The 20,518-nt window shown below is 46.2% G+C and overlaps 1 non-coding gene across 1 annotated transcript; it reads right to left on the bottom strand.

Annotated features, from left to right (window-relative positions):
• Window positions 1–6,741: 6,741 nt before the first annotated feature.
• Window positions 6,742–6,825, bottom strand: Trnaq-uug (transfer RNA glutamine (anticodon UUG)). Its single transcript has one exon. It is a non-coding gene; the product is annotated as a tRNA-Gln (tRNA).
• Between the last annotated feature and the right edge of the window lie 13,693 nt (window positions 6,826–20,518).

Here is a 20,518-nt window from a genome sequence, read left to right as displayed (position 1 = left end):
TCGTTTTAATGAGGATCCTTTTGACACTAGTGATGAACTGTGATCATTCCATCATCGTGCGTTATTTGCTTGCAACGGGGAAAGTTCAAAAATCAGATGTAAGGGTACAGCATTCTCTAAGCCAAAATCTTAAAAATGGCGGGTGGCTATATTGCACCTCTGCTTGCTCGTTCAAATGGCTCTGAGCACCATGGGACTTAACATATGAGGTCATCAGTCCACTAGAACTTAGAACTACTGAAACCTAACCAACCTAAGGACAGCACACACATCCATGTCCGAGGCCTGCGACAGTAGCAGTCGCGCGGTTCCGGAGTGAAGCGCCTAGAACCGCTCGTCCACAGCGGCCGGCTCTGCTTGCTCATCATCAATTGGCTCGTGAGCAACATCGACCATTCCTATCCTGTATCGTTACTGGTGATCAGAAATGGTGACTTAATGTTAATATGGAGAAGGAGGGTACGGTTGATTCCAAACAAAGCAGCAATTTGGTTCATTCCAAACCGAGCAGCAACTGTCTGTAGAAAGACCTCCACTCATGCACGAAAGAAAATGTTATGCATATGGTGGAACAGCAACGGTGTCGTGTACTACGAATTGCTTCCCCGAGGTGTAACCATCACTGCTGACATTCGTTGCACGCACCTGGGACGCCAGACACAATCCAAGAATAACGACCTGAAAGACTGCGTGAGGTGATCCTACTCCAAGAATAACACCAGCTCGCATTCTTTTAGACTATCAAAACACACTATACAGGAGTTGGTATGGGAAGTCATTCCGCACCCGCCTTATTCACCTGATCTTGCGCCGTCAGATTTTCACCTTTCCCGATGTCTATCGGACAGCGTTCTAGCAACTTCCTTTCCGGATGAAAATGCGCTCCGAAGATAGGTCGGCGAGTTCTTCGCTCAAAACCACGTGGTTTCTGCAGTCATGGAATCGAAAAGTTATCCCAGTATTGTCATATTGTTGTAAACAGTGAAGAACAGTATACTATTGACGGCCAAAGTCTGTTACGTGTAGCTGTTGTAGGGAAAACGCTACGAACGTATGCACGAGCCTAACACATACGTGTATAAAAAAATTTAATAAGGTAATCGACTGCTAATTACAAACATCAGACACACTGAAATAGTCGTTAATAAGTCATCGGTGTTGCAACACATTACGAAAAACTGAGTGTAACTCTGATCCCTTACAGCTTGTCTCACACCTTAACACCAATTTTTATTTTTTGACCTACCACTTTTATCTCGCTCTTATGGGTTTTGTAGATGCCTCTGCCCTCTTGCCCCAATCTTCTGATGATTGTGAACGTGTTATGCTGCCTTACACTGACGAAAGCTATGTGGCGAACTGTAGTAGCATGCCCTTATGTGTGCGAGTCGTTAAATAGCACCTATTATAATAACCTTACTCAACCACTATTTGTTAGCCACTGCTGTCTCGAATGAGAGGGCGTACCAAAGACGTTGCCAGTTTCCTGGGGCAGCCATAATGCTGCGTCCGCGTCGGACATTCATTATACGTCACCAACTCTTTCACGTGTTTCAGTTGTTAGAGGAAGTGGTGGCTGGGAGAAGGCGTAACGTCTCAACGTATTGTTTTCAAAAAATGTTCAAATGTGTGTGAAATCGCATAGGACTTAAATGCTAAGGTCATCAGTCCCTGAACTTACACACTACATAACCTAAATTATCCTAAGGACAAACACACACACACATGTCCGAGGGAGGACTCGAACCTCCGCCGGGACCAGCCGCACAGTCCATGACTGCAGCGCCCTAGACCGCTCGGCTAATCCCGCACAGCTATTGTTTTCAACAGACTGTTTCCAGCGGGAATGGTTTTGCTCTTACGAAAAGTTATTTATGTTGCGCTTGAGCAAACTGTCCCAGTTTAGGAGGGGACACGCAGGGTGTCCATTGATGCTAGCGGTGGGTCAGTAGTGCGTGCCTTGTGCAAACGTGGCCGCAAAGTCCGGCAGCCGATAGCCTCGATATGTCCGTCAGCGGGCGGCGTCTGCTGTGAAGGACGTTACCTGTCCACGGCCAGGCCAGCTATACACAGCGCCGTGGAAACGCCGGGATGCTCGTTAAGGGCGCTTATCGCGTAATCTACGCTAGTTGGGCCCCCGCTGTTATCGTCTCTGCCGCCGCTGTTGCGTCACTGCCGTTGGTGCTGGCGGGGACGTTAGACAACCGAGTTCCAAAATAAACTCCCGCATAACGGTAGCGAAATTAAGTGGCTTGCTCGTGGTAATTGCCAAAGATGCTAAAAGACGGGTGGCCCACAGAAATGACACATGTCAGCCGGCTACGCTTGTTAACTGAGTCATCAGAAATACAATAAATATTGCTGTAAATCATAATTAATTGAAACCCTTATCTGGCGACAAGTGTTGTTGATGTGGGGAGACCGCCAGACACCACACTTGCTAGGTGGTAGCCTTTAAATCGGCCGCGGTCCTTCAGTATACGTCGGAGCCGCGTGTCGCCACTATCAGTGATTGCAGACCGAGCGCCGCCACACGGCAGGTCTAGTCTAGAGAGACTCCCTAGCACTCGCCCAATTTGTACAGCCGACTTTGCTAGCGATGGTTCACTGTCTACATACGCTCTCATTTGCAGAGACGATAGTTTAGCATAGCCTTCAGCTACGTCATTTGCTACGACTTAGCAAGGCGCCATATTCAGTTACTATAATTACCATCTTCAAAAATGTATTCTGAACAGATAATATTGTGAATAATCTACCGTCAAGAGCGATGTTCATCATTAATCTATTAAAGTTAAGTATCAAACTAATTACGTCCGCTTTCTGAATTCTCATTCCTTGTCATGTTCCAGACCTCACGTCAGTATAGTTCTTCCCTCCTCAAGCCAGCCTGCGTGATCTAAAACGCATGCATTTCGGCCTCCACTCGTAACACGGTGTTGGCTCTTCTGCTAACACAAAAGTTGATATACCTCGATGGGGACAGTTGAACATGTGTGCCACGATCGGCACTCGAACCCGGGATCTCCTGCTTACATGGCAGACTCTCCATCCATCTGAGCCACCGAGGGCACACATGACTAGCGCGAATGCAGGGACTTGCCCTTTCACGCTTCCCGTGAGACCCACATTCCCAACTGTCCACAATGTACATGCGCAATGTACCTAATAGATATTTGCCTATCCACTCATTACTCGCACACACCAAGGTGACGATTCCCGTAAGAGTTCGTGCAACCTGTGCACATTCGCACAGACGAAGGTCAATGGCTGGGTAGTCTTTAACTATATATATGAAGATAGTAACTGTTCTCGAAAGAACAGATACCATTGATGACCGTGCAGCTTCTCTAGAATAAATGATAATTAGGTACATTACGTATGTAGATTGTGGACAGTTGGGAATGTGGGTCTCACGGGATGCGTGCAAGGGATAAGTCCCTGCAGTCGCGCTATTCATCTGTGTCCTCGGTGGATCAGATGGATTCAGCCGACACGGTAGCTCAGCGTGTCCGGTCAAAGGGTTAGCTACCCTCAGTAATAAAAAAACGGAGTGAACGGATCAACGAAGAACCAGAACGGGTGTCATCGGACGTCCGCTTCCAACAAATTCAACAAATAATATAGAATAAAAAGAGGTCAAGTAAAAAAAATGGATAGAGCGTCAGCCATCCGTGTAAGCAGGAGATCCCGGGTTCGATTGCCGGTCGGGGCACACATTTTCAGCTATCCCCATCGACTTACATCAACAACGCCTGCCGACAGCTGAGGGTTTCAATTAATTATCATTTATACTAGAGAAGCTGCACAGTCATCAATGGTATCTGTTCTTTCGAGAATAGTTACTATCTTCGTACAAATATTCCTGTGTTCCAGACGTCCTCGGATATTTTTGTTAAAAATGGCACTTATCAGTCGATACAGCGTCTCTCTAAATTTCAATTTGAAATACGCACCGTAACGTAGTTGAACATGGGAAGGCGTATCAAAAATTGCAGACAGTCATTCGCTCCGATTTTCGCTTCCAGTCCGCCACCTTAGCTGAGTGGGAGCTGCCTTCGGCGGTGCTCGAACGTCTGTTTACGTCACTGACGCGGAAGATAGCGCGCGCGGGGTTGTTTACCTATCCGGTGTACTCGCAGGTTTTGAAGCAACCGATATACGTAAAATGACACACGCAAACCTAAACTTGTCTCTCAATATACACTCCTGGAAATTGAAATAAGAACACCGTGAATTCATTGTCCCAGGAAGGGGAAACTTTATTGTCACATTCCTGGGGTCAGATACATCACATGATCACACTGACAGAACCACAGGCACATAGACACAGGCAACAGAGCATGCACAATGTCGCCACTAGTACAGTGTATATCCACCTTTCGCAGCAATGCAGGCTGCTATTCTCCCATGGAGACGATCGTAGAGATGCTGGATGTAGTCCTGTGGAACGGCTTGCCATGCCATTTCCACCTGGCGCCTCAGTTGGACCAGCGTTCGTGCTGGACGTGCAGACCGCGTGAGACGACGCTTCATCCAGTCCCAAACATGCTCAATGGGGGACAGATCCGGAGATCTTGCTGGCCAGGGTAGTTGACTTACACCTTCTAGAGCACGTTGGGTGGCACGGGATACATGCGGACGTGCATTGTCCTGTTGGAACAGCAAGTTCCCTTGCCGGTCTAGGAATGGTAGAACGATGGGTTCGATGACGGTTTGGATGTACCGTGCACTATTCAGTGTCCCCTCGACGATCACCAGTGGTGTACGGCCAGTGTAGGAGATCGCTCCCCACACCATGATGCCGGGTGTTGGCCCTGTGTGCCTCGGTCGTATGCAGTCCTGATTGTGGCGCTCACCTGCACGGCGCCGAACACGCATACGACCATCATTGGCACCAAGGCAGAAGCGACTCTCATCGCTGAAGACGACACGTCTCCATTCGTCCCTCCATTCACGCCTGTCGCGACACCACTGGAGGCGGGCTGCACGATGTTGGGGCGTGAGCGGAAGACGGCCTAACGGTGTGCGGGACTATAGCCCAGCTTCATGGAGACGGTTGCGAATGGTCCTCGCCGATACCCCAGGAGCAACAGTGTCCCTAATTTGCTGGGAAGTGGCGGTGCGGTCCCCTACGGCACTGCGTAGGATCCTATGGTCTTGGCGTGCTTCCGTGCGTCGCTGCGGTCCGGTCCCAGGTCGACGGGCACGTGCACCTTCCGCCGACCACTGGCGACAACATCGATGTACTGTGGAGACCTCACGCCCCACGTGTTGAGCAATTCGGAGGTACGTCCAACCGGCCTCCCGCATGCCCACTATACCCCCTCGCTCAAAGTCCGTCAACTGCACATACGGTTCACGTCCACGCTGTCGCGGCATGCTACCAGTGTTAAAGACTGCGATGGAGCTCCGTATGCCACGGCAAACTGGCTGACACTGACGGCGGCGGTGCACAAATGCTGCGCAGCTAGCGCCATTCGACGGCCAACACCGCGGTTCCTGGTGTGTCCGCTGTGCCGTGCGTGTGATCATTGTTTGTACAGCCCTCTCGCAGTGTCCGGAGCAAGTATGGTGGGTCTGACACACCAGTGTCAATGTGTTCTTTTTTCCATTTCCAGGAGTGTATATATATTTCGAGGTAGAATGGGATAGGAATGATGATGGAAATAGGAGCACATTTGAGGAAGTGGAAGAAATGGTCAATAGATTGCAGTGCAATAAAGCGTCTGGGGTGGATGAAATTAAGCCGGTACTCATCAAATACAGTGGAATGTCAGGTCTTAAATGGCTACACAGGATAATTGAAATGGCCTGGGAGTCGGAACAGGTTCCATCAGACTGGACAAAAGCAGTAATCACACCAATCTTTAAACATGGAAACAGAAAAGATTGTAACAACTACAGAAGTATCTCTTTAATCAGCGTTGTGGGTAAAATCTTCGCAGGTATTGTTGAAAGGAAAGTGCGAGTATTAGTTGAGGACCAATTGGATGAAAATCGGTGTGGGTTTAGGCCTCTTAGAGGTTGTCAGGACCAGATCTTTAGCTTACGGCAAATAATGGAGAAGTGTTGTGAGTGGAACAGGGAATTGTATCTATGCTTTATAGATCTAGAAAAGGCATATGACCGTGTTCCTAGGAGGAAGTTATTGTCTGTTCTACAAGATTATGGAATAGGAGGCAAATTTTTGCAAGCAATTAAAGGTCTTTACATGGATAGTCAGGCAGCAGTTAGAGTTGACGGTAAATTGAGTTCATGGTTCAGAGTAGTTTCAGGGGTAAGACAAGGCTGCAACCTGTCTCCACTATTGTTCATATTATTTATGGATCATATGTTGAAAACAATAGACTGGCTGGGTGAGATTAAGATATGTGAACACAAAATAAGCAGTCTTGTATATGCGGATGACTTAGTTGTGATGGCAGATTCGATTGAAAGTTTGCAAAGTAATATTTCAGAGCTAGATCAGAAATGTAAGGACTATGGTATGAAGATTAGCATCTCCAAAACGAAAGTAATGTCAGTGGGAAAGAAATATAAACGGATTGAGTGCCAAATAGGAGGAACAAAGTTAGAACAGGTGGACGGTTTCAAGTACTTAGGATGCATATTCTCACAGTATGATTCAAATGGTTCGAATGGCTCTGAGCACTATGGGACTTAACTTCTAAGGTCATCAGTCCCCTAGAACTTAGAACTACTTAAACCTAACTGACCTAAGGACATCACACACATCCATGCCAGAGGCAGGATTCGAACCTGCGACCGTAGCGGTCACGCGGTTCAAGACCGTAGCGCCTTTAACCGCTTGGCCACACCGGCCGGATAGGATGGCAACATAGTGAAAGAACTGGAAGCGAGGTGTAGCAAAGCTAATGCAGTGAGCGCTCAGCTACGATCTACTCTCTTCTGCAAGAAGGAAGTCAGTACCAAGACTAAGTTATCTGTGCACCGTTCAATCTTTCGACCAACTTTGTTGTATCGGAGCGAAAGCTGGGTGGATTCAGGTTACCTTATCAACAAGGTTGAGGTTACGGGTATGAAAGTAGCTAGGATGATTGCAGGTACTAGTAGATGGGAACAATGGCAGGAGGGTGTCCACAATGAGGAAATCAAAGTAAAACTGGGAATGAACGCTATAGATGTAGCAGTCAGGGCGAACAGGCTTAGATGGTGGGGTCATGTTACACGCATGGGAGAAGCGAGGTTACCCAAGAGACTCATGGATTGAGCAGTAGAGGGTAGGAGGAGTCGGGGCAGACCGAGGAGAAGGTACCTGGATTCGGTTAAGAATGATTTTGAAGTAATAGGTTTAACATCAGAAGAGGCACCAATGTTAGCACTGAATAGGGGATCATGGAGGAACTGTATAAGGGGGGCTATGCTCCAGACTGAACGCTGAAAGGCATAATCAGTCTTAAATGATGATGATGATATATATATCGAATATGTGCCACCGAAAGCATGTGAAATTGAAAGGTTCCTACGACACGAACTAATTGGAATACATCTCTCCATAGCGAGCAGTGTCCTCTACGTGAAATTGACTAATGAAGCAGTGTTGAAAAAATCAGTCCAGATACTGCATGTGGTCTCAAATGTCATCACTCCGTCGGATATGTTGGAGAGGTAACTATTAATCATCCAGGACAAGGATTACGAATAACACGTCTCTTCCAACTTCCCTTTGGCTTAATGACTGATGCCCTACGCCCATGTGGAAGAGAGCTTAGCCATGTGGAGGAAAAATGGTCGAACTCCATGACCAACCCGTTCTCACTGGGGCGTGACAGATCAGAACAGAACTGAGACCGCATGCATCCTCATACTTATCGGCGGACGCAGAGCAATAGTCAAGTACAATGGAAAACCCAAAACATGCTGTGGATGCAGGAAAAATGGTGCGTTCAGAATGCATGAAACTGCCGAATCCGTGCTTATGTTCAAGGCGACTCCTCTGACACTAACGCATGTTGACGCCCTTCGAACAAATACCATTCCGAAGAATAACTAGCTCCACCATCCGGACTATTTACGGCAACCGCCTGGAGCAGACACCGCCCCCTGTGAAGAAGCGACGCTTACTCCGGCCACTCCGGTGCCAGTGACGCCGACGGGAATGGGTCGATAGGAGGGATGGAAATTGATCCCACGGTTATTCCGACATCTGCTTTCGTCCCTGAGTGTCAGGAGTCACTCCCACACTCGGAAACCGAGGCTCACAAGCGGAAACAACGATCGCCGAAGTGGCACAAGATCACTTGATAATTAAATCAAATTACTGCCAAAATAATATTTAGTTTAACTAAACTTAGATATACGAGGTGCATTCAAGTTCTAATGCCAACGATTTTTTTTCTCCGGACTGGAAAGAGATAGAAACATGCGCATTGTTTTAAAATGAGGCCGCGTTCATTGTCAATACGTCCCAGAGATGGCAGCACCGTACGGCACATGGAATTTTACCGCCAGCGGCGAGAATGAGAACTGTTTTAAATACTTAAAATGGCGACGTTTTCCTTACTTGAACAGTGTGCAATCATTCGTTTTCTGAATTTGCGTGGTGTGAAACCAATTGAAATTCATCGACAGTTGAAGGAGACATGTGGTGATGGAGCTATGGATGTGTCGAAAGTGCGTTCGTGGGTGCGACAGTTTAATGAAGGCAGAACATCGTGTGACAACAAACCGAAACAACCTCGGGCTCGCACAAGCTGGTCTGACAACATGATCGAGAAAGTGGAGAGAATTGTTTTGGGGGATCGCCGAATGACTGTTGAACAGATCGCCTCCCGAGTTGCCATTTCTGTGGGTTCTGTGCACACAATCCTGCATGACAACCTGAAAATGCGAAAAGTGTCATCCAGGTGGGTGCCACGAATGCTGACGGACGACCACACGGCTGCCCATGTGGCATGTTGCCAAGCAATGTTGACGCACAACGACAGCATGAATGGGACTTTCTTTTCGTCGGTTGTGACAATGGATGAGACGTGGATGCCATTTTTCAATCCAGAAACAAAGCGCCAGTCAGCTCAATGGAAGCACACAGATTTACCGCCACCAAAAAAATTTCGGGTAACCGCCAGTGCTGAAAAAATGATGGTGTCCATGTTCTGGGACAGCGAAGGCTAATCCTTACCCATTGCGTTCCAAAGGGCACTACGGTAACAGGTGCATCCTACGAAAATGTTTTGAAGAACAAATTCCTTCCTGCACTGCAACAAAAACGTCCGGGAAGGGCTGCGCGTGTGCTGTTTCACCAGGACAACGCACCCGCACATCGAGCTAACGTTACGCAACAGTTTCTTCGTGATAACAACTTTGAAGTGATTCCTCATGCTCCCTACTCACCTGACCTGGCTCCTAGTGACTTTTGGCTTTTTCCAACAATGAAAGACACTCTCCGTGGTCGCACATTCAACCAGCCGTGCTGCTATTGCCTCGGCGATTTTCCAGTGGTCAAAACAGACTCCTAAAGAAGCCTTCGCTGCTGCCATGGAATCATAGCGTCAGCGTTGTGAAAAATGTGTACGTCTGCAGGGCGATTACGTCGAGAAGTAACGCCAGTTTCATCGATTTCGGGTGAGTAGTTAATTAGAAAAAAAATCGGAGGCCTTAGAGCTTGAATGCACCTCGTAATACGAAGAAAAAGTGAATAAACAAGCAAGAATGAAACTTTCAGGAACAAACAATAAGAAATTTAAAAATTAACCAAAGTAAGCTACCTGCTTAATGAAAAAAGGCTCTGAGCACTATTGGAGTTAACTTCTGCTTAATGAAGTCCACCGTAGACGGAGGTGAGTACAACGACGAAACTGAATCCGGATGCACAACGGGGGTTCATCGTCCCTCACAGCAGTAAACTGCGAATCACACGAGACAGGGGCCGAATACAGAAACTCCAGACGATAATCCGCTGGCAGGTGTCCCTCCATCCAACGTAGCAACACCTTTGCCTTCTGTCAGTCCTGCGGGAGAAACACGACAAGAGCAAGGGAACTTGGCCGATGAACCTGGTAAATATCGACAGATCGACGACGCAGCCGAAACTGTTGCAAACATCTTATTGCTCTTTCTTCTAACCTCAAACACATCTCTTAGTACGTCTAATGCAATTGAGCTACACAACGTAATTTATGAAACGAATCACAAATTATACTTCCTTCATAAGTTGAGCAAACTGCTACCAGTAATTCATACTTCCTTGAGAAGCTGAACATACTACTCTGGATATTCATTGGCGGGTGTGGTGTCCACCGGATTTTAGTCAGGTACAGACGGTCTCACGGACACCAGGTCGCCGGACGGTAGTACGCAAGTCTACATAAGCGTTCATGTGTGCTTTACGCACTGGGGAACAGTGGATGGCATATCGAACAGCCTCTATTAAAGTTAATACATTTATAACTCGGGTCAAATCGCAAATATTACGAGACATGCTGAGTGTGTCAGGCGTCGTCATCGTCCCTCTGCAAGAAGTATGCGTCGACAGCTTTTCCGATCCCCATGAGTACGACACATACATTACACCCACTATAGACGACGGCAGAGGAACAGCGATACTTCTGCGTGAAGCGGTAGTAGTCGAGGGCGTGATGTACCTGTCGTCAGCGCGAGGACTCGCGCTCACAGCGTTAGGAGTACGGATCGTTAACATCTACGCACCGTCGGTGTCCGGCAGAAGGTGCGATCGATCCCAATTTTACGCAGAGGAGATTACGCCACTATTCTTAGGCCGTTACTAACATGTCTTATTTGGAGGCGACCAACTGCGTGCTCGCACCGAAGGATCAGCACCAACGCTATAATTCATGCCAGGAGCTGCGATAGTTGGTACAGGACATGAATCTAACCTATACATGGGAGACGATACATGGCGACAGAGGCGGCTATGCGTATGTCACTAGACACTCTGCAAGTCACCTTGATCGAATTTATGTAACACGTCGTCGCGAATCTGCGATCCTAGATGCGGAATTATGGCCCGTCACCATTTCAGTTCACATACGTAGGCACTGTTTACTTATGTCAAAATGATCCTTATAGAAGTAAACAAACATAATGACCACTGTCGCATACGGATCTCTATGAACGAGTTGCAACCACATTTTACACATCTCATTGTTTGGGACACTCGTAAACAATTTCTTAAGACTTTTTATAGATGTATTTGTACATTGTGGTACTACACACCACATGTAACCCATCTTCCGAAGCATAAATTCCAAAACAAGATATCACTGTGTATGAGCCTTACGACAATGGGAGCAGAGTGCTAGCCAGCGACGTCAGATTATTTGAATATATTTTCCTTTTTTTTCAATACTGAAATTAATGAGAAATAAAGCCTATTATGGGCAGAAAATGACATAATTAACCATTCAATATTTCCAGAAAACAGCCAAATACTCATTTCTGTACATCTAGTGCTAAACCTCATGAGAGCAGTGGACTATAAAGATGAGCCATCGGCCTCCAGATATTTATAGAATCTACTGACACTGAGTCACACTGCAAGCAAGTTAAGACTGTGTTCCAAAGCGCCGTCGCCTTTTGCTACGTTGTACGGGCTGTTCTTTACTCAGTGATAACATTCCAACTTATCTTAAGCCGACAAATGACTGAGTCAATCCGATGCGACTAATTCCCACAGTTCAGGAAGTGGAACCGTTCGCATTGCTTCACGATCGATGATAACACGGTCGGCCCGTCTCCCTTTTTTGGCCGCCTCGTGACGCCCTGCTCTGAACTTGCGACTTTGATCCTGTGATGAGCGTGGACACGCAAGACGAGGACGGGGCGTCACCAGCGCGTCCCTGTACTGTTCATCTGTACCGGCTTGTGAAATTCGGTCGCGGTCCATTTTACAACACGTTGCAACATGCCTCACAGTTAAACACGATACCGTGGAAACAGTGTGTACTTTTCTCAGCACACCGAACGACCTATGTCGAGTGATTTATTGGCACAGGGCGAGACGGGGCGATTTTCGATCAAGAAAGAACAGTCTGGATGAAACTTCCTGGCAGATTAAAACTGTCTGCCAGTCCGAGACTCAAACTCGGGACCTTTACCTTTCGTGGGCAAGTGCTCTACCAGGAGACGAGGTACTGGCAGAAGTAAAACTGTGAGGAGGGGGCGTGAGTCATGCTTGGGTAGCTTAATTCGTAGAGCGCTTGCTCGCGAACGGAAAAGGTCCCGAGTTCGAGTCTCGGTCTGGCCACAGTTTTAATCTACCAGAAAGTTTCATAATAGCGCACACTCCGATGCAGAGTGAAAATCTCATTCTGGAAACAGTCTGGATATTCCTCAACTCGGTTGTTCTGTTGCTCACAGCGGCCAGCCAAATTCGTGAAAGACGTTGTTTCTGCAGTGGCGGAACTGAATGAAAGCCTGTGTTTTATGAACTGAGGATGTGCAATGTCGGCCGAAATCAGTAGTTTCATAAAAAATAAATCTGTTTGTGCGCGATTCGTTTTTCTCAGAACAGTCACTCATAATGGACAAATGGGTTGCTTCAGCAATGCATAAGGGTAAATGACGTACACCGAGAGAGGTGGTGCTGTGGTTAGCACAGTGATCTCTCATTCGGTAGGACGACGGTTCAAACCCGAGTCCGGCCATCCTAATTTTGGTTTCACGTGATTTCCCTAAATCGCTTCAGGAAAATGCTGGGATGGTTCTCTTGGAAGGGCATGGCCGACTTGCCTCCATTATCCGATTCGACCGTTGACCTCACTGTTTGGTCCCCTCTCCCCAAAAAACAACAAACCAATCAAATGTCGTACGAGTGAGATAAAGTGATTGTAGAACATGGTATATTTATTCAATATCTCATTCTTTGCGAGTGTCTGTAAAATGTCAGACATTCCGCTACAACACATAACTCTCCACTCTTCTACAGAGTGTTTCACAGTTCATGTTACACACTTCTAGAAGCTGTGAGGGGGACTTGGTACATCAAGTTTTACATAGGAATCCATGTCCAAAATGATTCGTTTCCGTGTTACAAGGAAAACAAGATGTACAGATTTTACTCCTATTTACTGTGATGTTCCAACAGCTATTCGATATGACGATACCAATATTGGTGCACACAGTGCATCTGCACAGTAAGTAGTTCGCATAAACTCTATCCAATATGTGTGGTGTATGGTTAGTCACATCTGTCGCAACCATGACACGTGCAACCAGATCTTCCTCAGACTAGACAGGGTTCTCGTAAAAAAGACTCTTCATGTTACCCCACAAGAAAAAGTCCAAAGTGATTAAATCTGGGGAATTCGTGGCCAAGTATGTGGTACACCTCGACCGATCCACCTGTCTCCGTAGACTACGTTGAGCTTGCTTCGGATGCCAAATGGAAAATGTACTGCCGCGCCATCATTCTGGAACCATAATTCATGCAATGGCAAAATCGCACGTCTTCCAGAAACTCCCCCAGCACTTGTTGCAGGAATATCAAGTACCTGGCACTCTTTCAGTGGGGGAAGGATGTGCGGCCCAATCACACGACCATCGCAGATAATCACCGGGAGCATGGCGTCTACATTCTGAGGTTGATACGGGGGGAGTTGCTATAGATGCAGACACGATAGACAGGCGAGTGAGAAGTGCCGTGCAGTTGCCCCCGGGTGTACGATATTCCCGACTGGGGGAGAAATTTTGTAGAGACTATCAAGTTTCTCCCCCAGTCGGGAATGTCGTAGTCCCGAGGGCAATTGCACTCGCCCTCGAGCGTTTGCGATATATCGTCAAATATTTAAAAAAATTGATTTTTTAAAAAGTATGTTAATTTTGCAGCGCAGATCTTTCTGAAGAGTTCCATATATAAAACATATATGTTCGAGGAAATGTAAGAATTGTTATTTGGAAATGTGCCAAAGCGCAGTCCCACGCCTCTTCACACAGCATTCTTCTACCACACATCAATGTACTTCGCTCTGTGGAAATCAAAAGTGTTTGTTTTGTAATGGAAGCCATCAAACCTATATTTAGCACAATGGAAATTAAAATGTCCGGCCGGCTGGTGTGGCCGTGCGGTTCTAGGCGCTTCAATCTGGAACCGCGTGACCGCTCCGGTCGCAGGTTCTAATCCTGCCTCGGGCATGGATGTGTGTGATGACCTTAGGTTGGTTAGGTTTAAGTAGTTCTAAGTTCTAGGGGACTGATGACCACAGATGTTAAATCCCATAGTGCTCAGAGCCATTTGAACCATTTTAAAATGTCCTGTGGTGCATCTCCTGCTTTAAGTCGGCCGGTTTGACATTCTGTCCCCCTTTAAAAAAAGTCACATTTACTGCTGGGGGAGGGGGGGGATTAGTTTTGACCGGAAGAGTACGAGCTCTTCAGAAAATTTGCACTCTTTATTGCCTTTTAGCTAATAACTTTCTCTTCTGTGACGTAACATTAAATATAGGAAACATAATAGCAATAAAGCAACAGACAAGCAAGACAGTACACATTTCTTCAGTCCGTAGGTCCCAGCATTTTTTTCTCTTTAATCTTGCTACAGCTTTTCACGGCGTGCTTTCCTTTGTGCTAATGAATCTATTACCTCATCAGAGTTGGTCAAACGTTATGCTACATGAAAAATCGAAATGTCGATGTCTAATACTGAAAAAGCTGTTAATACTAGTAGTACCCAATACTGGTGTGGTTTCTCGATTTAATTACGTCAATTTGCTCACTGTTTCTAGATAAAACGAAATAGGCCTTTCTAATATTGCAGCAATTGTAACACATACCAAATAAGCGAAACTGTTTTGGCACAAACGGTTATTTTTATCTACTTCATTTACATAAATAACATGACGGAATATAATTCACGAAGTACCAATATCAAATGCCCATTAGCCTACTACTAGCAAAAAGTTTTATGTAAGGAAATAGTTCTACGTTTCGTTAATATGTTCCAATTACTCAAGCATGAGATCCTTTTCATCACTAATTCTGTAAGTGTTCCTGCCATTGTCAAAACTTATTCTCATGTTAACTTCACTAACCCTGCTAGGACCAACGGTTTAATCATCCCGTGTTTAATCGTCGGTTAGGCGTTATTACGTTTTCTTACAACGCGTTTGCTGCGCTATTCCGAGAGTAGAGATAAGTGGCTGCTAATCGGAGACTGTGCAACTGGCCTTTAGTAGTGTGGCGATCTGGCAAAAATTTTCTGTCAAAATTTCATTTTCTTGGATACGCCGAGAAGATAATATGTAATCTTTCTTACCTGTTATACCTGTTAGTCTTTTATTTCTACTCTGGTGGTCTGACTATGGATTTCGCAAATAATTACGACAACACTTGTCATTCGCACACACAATGAACCACATAAACAAACAGCGATTGGCATTCAGCCGTTCGCGTTTACTCAGCTCAGCTCGTATAGCCCCGTCCAATTTTGCCTGCGGGAAAGATGTTTTATTTCTTGATGCGATAAGGTTTCCCCTGGCAGAGACATCACGTACACTTCACACGCATTCAAAAATCTGCTTATGATTCATTAAAAAATCAACCTAGAATGTCTAAAAAAGTGTTCAAAAACCAACAGGGATGCATTTCAGTGTCATATGAACAATCAATAGACCAATGTACGCCGAATGCTAGGCGCTTTGTGAAAATAGGTTCCTTTCTTCGAGAATATGAATCTGGCGGTCCCTGAAATTGCCGCCAAGGTTTGCTCTCCCCCTTTCTTCCCCCTTGCCCCCTCCCTAGATCCCTACATCGGTCCTGCGTGCAATGGCTCCAGTACGCGTCGGTGGGTCCTCTTGAACTTGGTAAAGCACTTGCTCTTCCAATACGATAAGGCGCCACCTTCTTGGAGCATCACAGTTTGCTCTATCGCATGTAAATTTCCCACTTTCCCGCAGCCATTGTTCTATTCTGGCAAACGTGGAATGGGATGGAGTCACAAGACTTAGAAACTAATCGCTGTACAGACGTTGAGCTTCTCTTCCATTACCACTAGCTTCACCGTAAATTAACAACTTACCGGCGTACTCTGCGAACATATACTCGGAGTCCTGTTACTGCGGTACTAGTCACGTAATGTCAACGGACACGTCACCAGGAAGCATGAAAACAAGACAGATGGAAACTGAGGACGTCACGTGACATCGCGTCATACCATTCATGAATGTGGGTGGCCTACCGTAAGAGGGGAACTGCGTAAGAAACATCCAGTGCGATTTAGTAGCTCTCGTTTTTCTTGTAATATGAAAACAATCCCTTTTCGGACATGGGTTCCTGTGTAAAGCTTGATGTACTACGTCCCCTCTATAATATCGATAAGTGTGTAACATGAACTGTGACCGTGTTGTCCTGAATAATTATTTAATTCTTTCATATTTAGGCAATTAGTAAGTATTTCTATAGATTTTAACTCGCAGTGATTCTCGCTAAATATACCACAATTAGCACATATTTTTTTCTTTACATTTGAATGGCAGAGGAGGTAGATGTACATTTGCCAATCTCGTTTCGGTTATGCTTCGGAACCGATAATCTACGTCGTAGAACTGTTACTATTACGACCACAGTTTTTGTTATTAAACAAATTGGGGCGTGGAGAATTTACAACCTGACAGTCGTACCCAATTAGCTAGTGATTTGCAGACTTGGCGCACATAATACTATGGAAAGCGGTGCAAGACTAGAAAAATCGAAGCTCGAAGAGCGCGGATGTGTCATCAGGATTGTGTATGAGCAACAACTGTTTGCTTCTCTTCAGTTCGTAAATCTACGGGCATTTTCAGCAGTGATCGTTTTAAATTACAAACGTGACGTTTTCTTTACCAACTATATGCACTTCTAGTCACATTGACGTGACCACCGCCTATATTTTACGTCAACTTGAAATAACCACTCACTGACGGCAGGTGGCAGCAGTAACAGCGGAGAGTATAAAAGCGTTCGGGGACACGCGGAAGCGAGTGCGTTGGTTGCGGAAATGGGGCGATATCTCTGACGTCCTGAAGGGCATGATCATTTCCTTTTGTCGAGAGGTTGCAATAGGTCGCTTGCTTTAATGATAAATATATGTCAAAGTGATGCTAAATGTTACTATCTTTACATAAAGTAAAGTATTATCTTCTCAACATTCTTCAAATCGTGAGCCACACCCTTAATTTTTATATTTGAAATTAGCGAAATTACTCACGCCACTTTTGATGCCTATGTCTCCAGTCACTCTCAGAACTCAAATTAATCATCAAATTAACTAATTCAGTACGACTGCAATCTGAACTGCTGGTGTATCCATGTAGTGAATGGTTGGAGGAGTATGAATCGAGAAGAGTGGCGTATTTAAGTTTACAAAAATAATGACAAGTTTTTATTCGTCCTTTTATAATTACAATAGAGATGATAAATCTTACAAAAAATGACAAACATAAATCAAGAAAGCGATGGTGTATGCAAAGCACTCATTGGAGTGGAAACTGTACAAATTCTCTCCTGAATTAATTCCTTTTACAACGCAATCAGAATTTGTTTACATGAACCCACTGTGAGTCCGAATACTATTCAAATGGGATCAACTACGATCAGGTACACCACAAACTATGGTTCACGGAGAACAGGGAGCTGTGAATATGATTTAAGAACCCCAACAGCAGTATTTTAACCTTTGATCTTGATTCATGGAGCAGCAGAGAACGGTACGCAGTGGCCGAAGAGCAGAGCCCGGCGGCAGTTGTAATGGCTCTGAGCACTATCGGACATGAATCCACTGTGAGTCCGAATACTACTCAAATGGAATCAACTACGATCAGGTACACCCCAAATTATGGTTCATGGAGAACAGGTCATCAGTCCCCTAGACGCAGAACTACTTAAACCTAACTAACATAAGGACATCACACACATCTATGCTCGAGGTAGCATTCGAACCTGCGACCGTGGCAGCAGCGCGGTTCCGGACTGAAGCACCTAGAGGCGCTCGGCCACAGCGGCCGGCCTGTTGTACTGTTCCGATGCTTCCACGTAAACTTCCAAACTATGCGGACTGGCGTTCTCATTATTAGAACGTGGGACGCTTTCTAATCAGAGCCCTGAAATCCGGAAAGATTTCAGTGTGAGGTGCACCCGTTCGCTGGTTTGGCGAACCAATTTGACACACAGGCACGACGGCGCGTGTTGGAATTGTCAAACGTCAGACTGCCGACTCTGCACAAATAAGTTCACCCTCGTGACACACGATAGCTCCAAGATGATGTGCTGTTCCACTGTCGATACAGTTGGAAACTGCCATTGGCTCTTAGTCCAACACAAGTTGCAGACCACATGTCTCACCCACTAGTTCCCTACCAGAGGAGGAACCGAAGATGAAGAAAGTAAAGAATCGTTGTCAATTACCACCAAGTTTCGTATAGGACCCGAATTATCAGAAAAAACCCGCCTCCGTGTTGTACAAACCAATCAAACTGTCCTCCATTTATTGACTCTGCCCTCTTGATTGTTCTTCTGGCATGGTAGCCAATCCAGAAGCAGCACTGGGGTCCCCACGCCGTGGGAACAAGCCTCTGCTTTGCATATCCTGAGGGGAGGCAACCAGCGACTCAAAATCGTCGCAGCTTCTAAAATGAGAATGACTGCAGTCTTATGACTGTCCCACTGTTTGCAGAAAAGCACAGATTACGGCAGTCTCTCTTAAATGGCTTCCTCTATCCACTTTCTGCCAACTGGCTGCCTTCAAGACACTCTGTCGCCTGGACCAGGTAAAATGTTTTGTGACCCGATGCCTTCCTGCTCTGACTCTATGTGGGAAGAGTGGAGTGTCACAGCCCGAAGTTCTTCTGCAGGTACAATTCACAGCGTGCTGCCTCCCTGAAACACTCACACAGCCAGGTCGGTGCAGACCATCTTTCTCCCTGTTCCCCTGTTCTCCGTTGCCTCCACTACGGTCCCTCGCGTACAAGTTCTCTACAGGCTACACGTCCAGTTATATGAAAATTCTGCCCACAATTTCCTCATGTAAAAATGTCATAAGCCACACACACCTAATGCAGTACTGGGGAACACGGAGATCAGGACCTAAAATATGAATATTAATCTGACCGACTGTGTAGTTAAAGTGAGAGAGTGGCGTGCCACCTCTCAGGGTGGAAGCATTTCCGAAACAACTGTCTGTAAACCGCGTTCCGTTGTGGTTGAAGTACTGTATACCATGCATGGCACAATGGCGCTATCCAAAAGCGGCTCCGAGGCAACAGTGGAGCACAACTGGTCATAGACGATAGAGGTGAGCGAACGACGGCTGCGGAGGCATGCACGGTGAATAGACATGAAACTATTGGTTAGTCGACTGCTTGGGTGAGCCGCGGTGCTAGCAAACGTTATTGGACATTGCCTCCACAGCTGGTGCCACGTTCATGCACTCATACTGACTGCTGTTCATTGCAGACGAAGGCTGAAATTTGCATGCCACTACCGCAACGGGATGTCCACTGAATGGTGACAGGTGACCTCTTCAGATGAATCACGTTTTATGCTCCTTGGGGCAGATGACCATCTGAAGCAAACACGCCGAAACAGTCATCCACGCCAGAGGAGAGAGCGATATGATCTGGGCAATATTTTCGTGGACGTTCCCTTAATTATCCTGTCATTTTGGAAGGCACAACGGATCAACACACGTGTGCAGTTGTCCTTTGGCGACCATGTCCACCCCTACATGCAGTGTGTTTTTCCTTGGCACAATGGAATCTACCAGCAGGACAACGCAGTCCGTCACACAGCTCCTGGTGTACGGTGCTTGGTTCGAAGAACGACAGAATGAGTTTACTCCCTTGGCCACCAAACTCCCCTATCGTTAAGCTCTGGGACCACTTAGATTGGGATGATCGGGCCATGGACCCTCACCCTAGCAACCTAGTCCAGCTGAACGCGGCAATGAAGTCGGCATGTCTCCACATCCCTGTCGGCATCTTCCAGAACCTCACTGACTCACTTTCTGCACGCCTCACAACCAACCGCACTGCAAAAGATGGTTATTCAGGCTTTTGACAGATGGTCGCATTAATGTGACCGAACAGTGTCTTAATGTTCACTTTTTATGGCGACAAGGAAATAAACAGCTACTTTCCACGGATTTTTATCTTTAATCCTTATTGATTTTTGTTAATAGTTAATAAAAGCTTTCGCCTACATCGTCAGCCCCTTCCCGCCTTCGTGTAGTCGGCTTCCTTCGTCACGCCATCTACTGTGCCCTACTCTGACACCAGCTACCTCCTCGTCGCGGAAGTGAGCCGCATACTCTGTCCTTTGGTATGAGCGAACGGGACTCACGCTGCTAACAAGCTGTTCTACTTATTTTAACTAATAACACTACATATAATGATTCCTAATAAAACGTACTGACCGTAAAAGGGAATGGAACGATGCTATTTCCGCAATGGGGATACTGTAACGCCGGGCACATTAAAACACAAGTAATTGCGACAAAGACAACGCAGTAACTGTTCGATAGACTTCGGCTTTACTGTGTCAAGGAAACTCGAAATTCTGTTTATAT

This window comes from Schistocerca cancellata, chromosome 9, assembly GCF_023864275.1.
Source record: "Schistocerca cancellata isolate TAMUIC-IGC-003103 chromosome 9, iqSchCanc2.1, whole genome shotgun sequence".
NCBI classification, from domain to species: Eukaryota; Metazoa; Arthropoda; class Insecta; order Orthoptera; family Acrididae; genus Schistocerca; species Schistocerca cancellata.
Note: the sequence above shows the minus strand (reverse complement) of the source record. Positions and strands in the feature narration are given on the sequence as shown.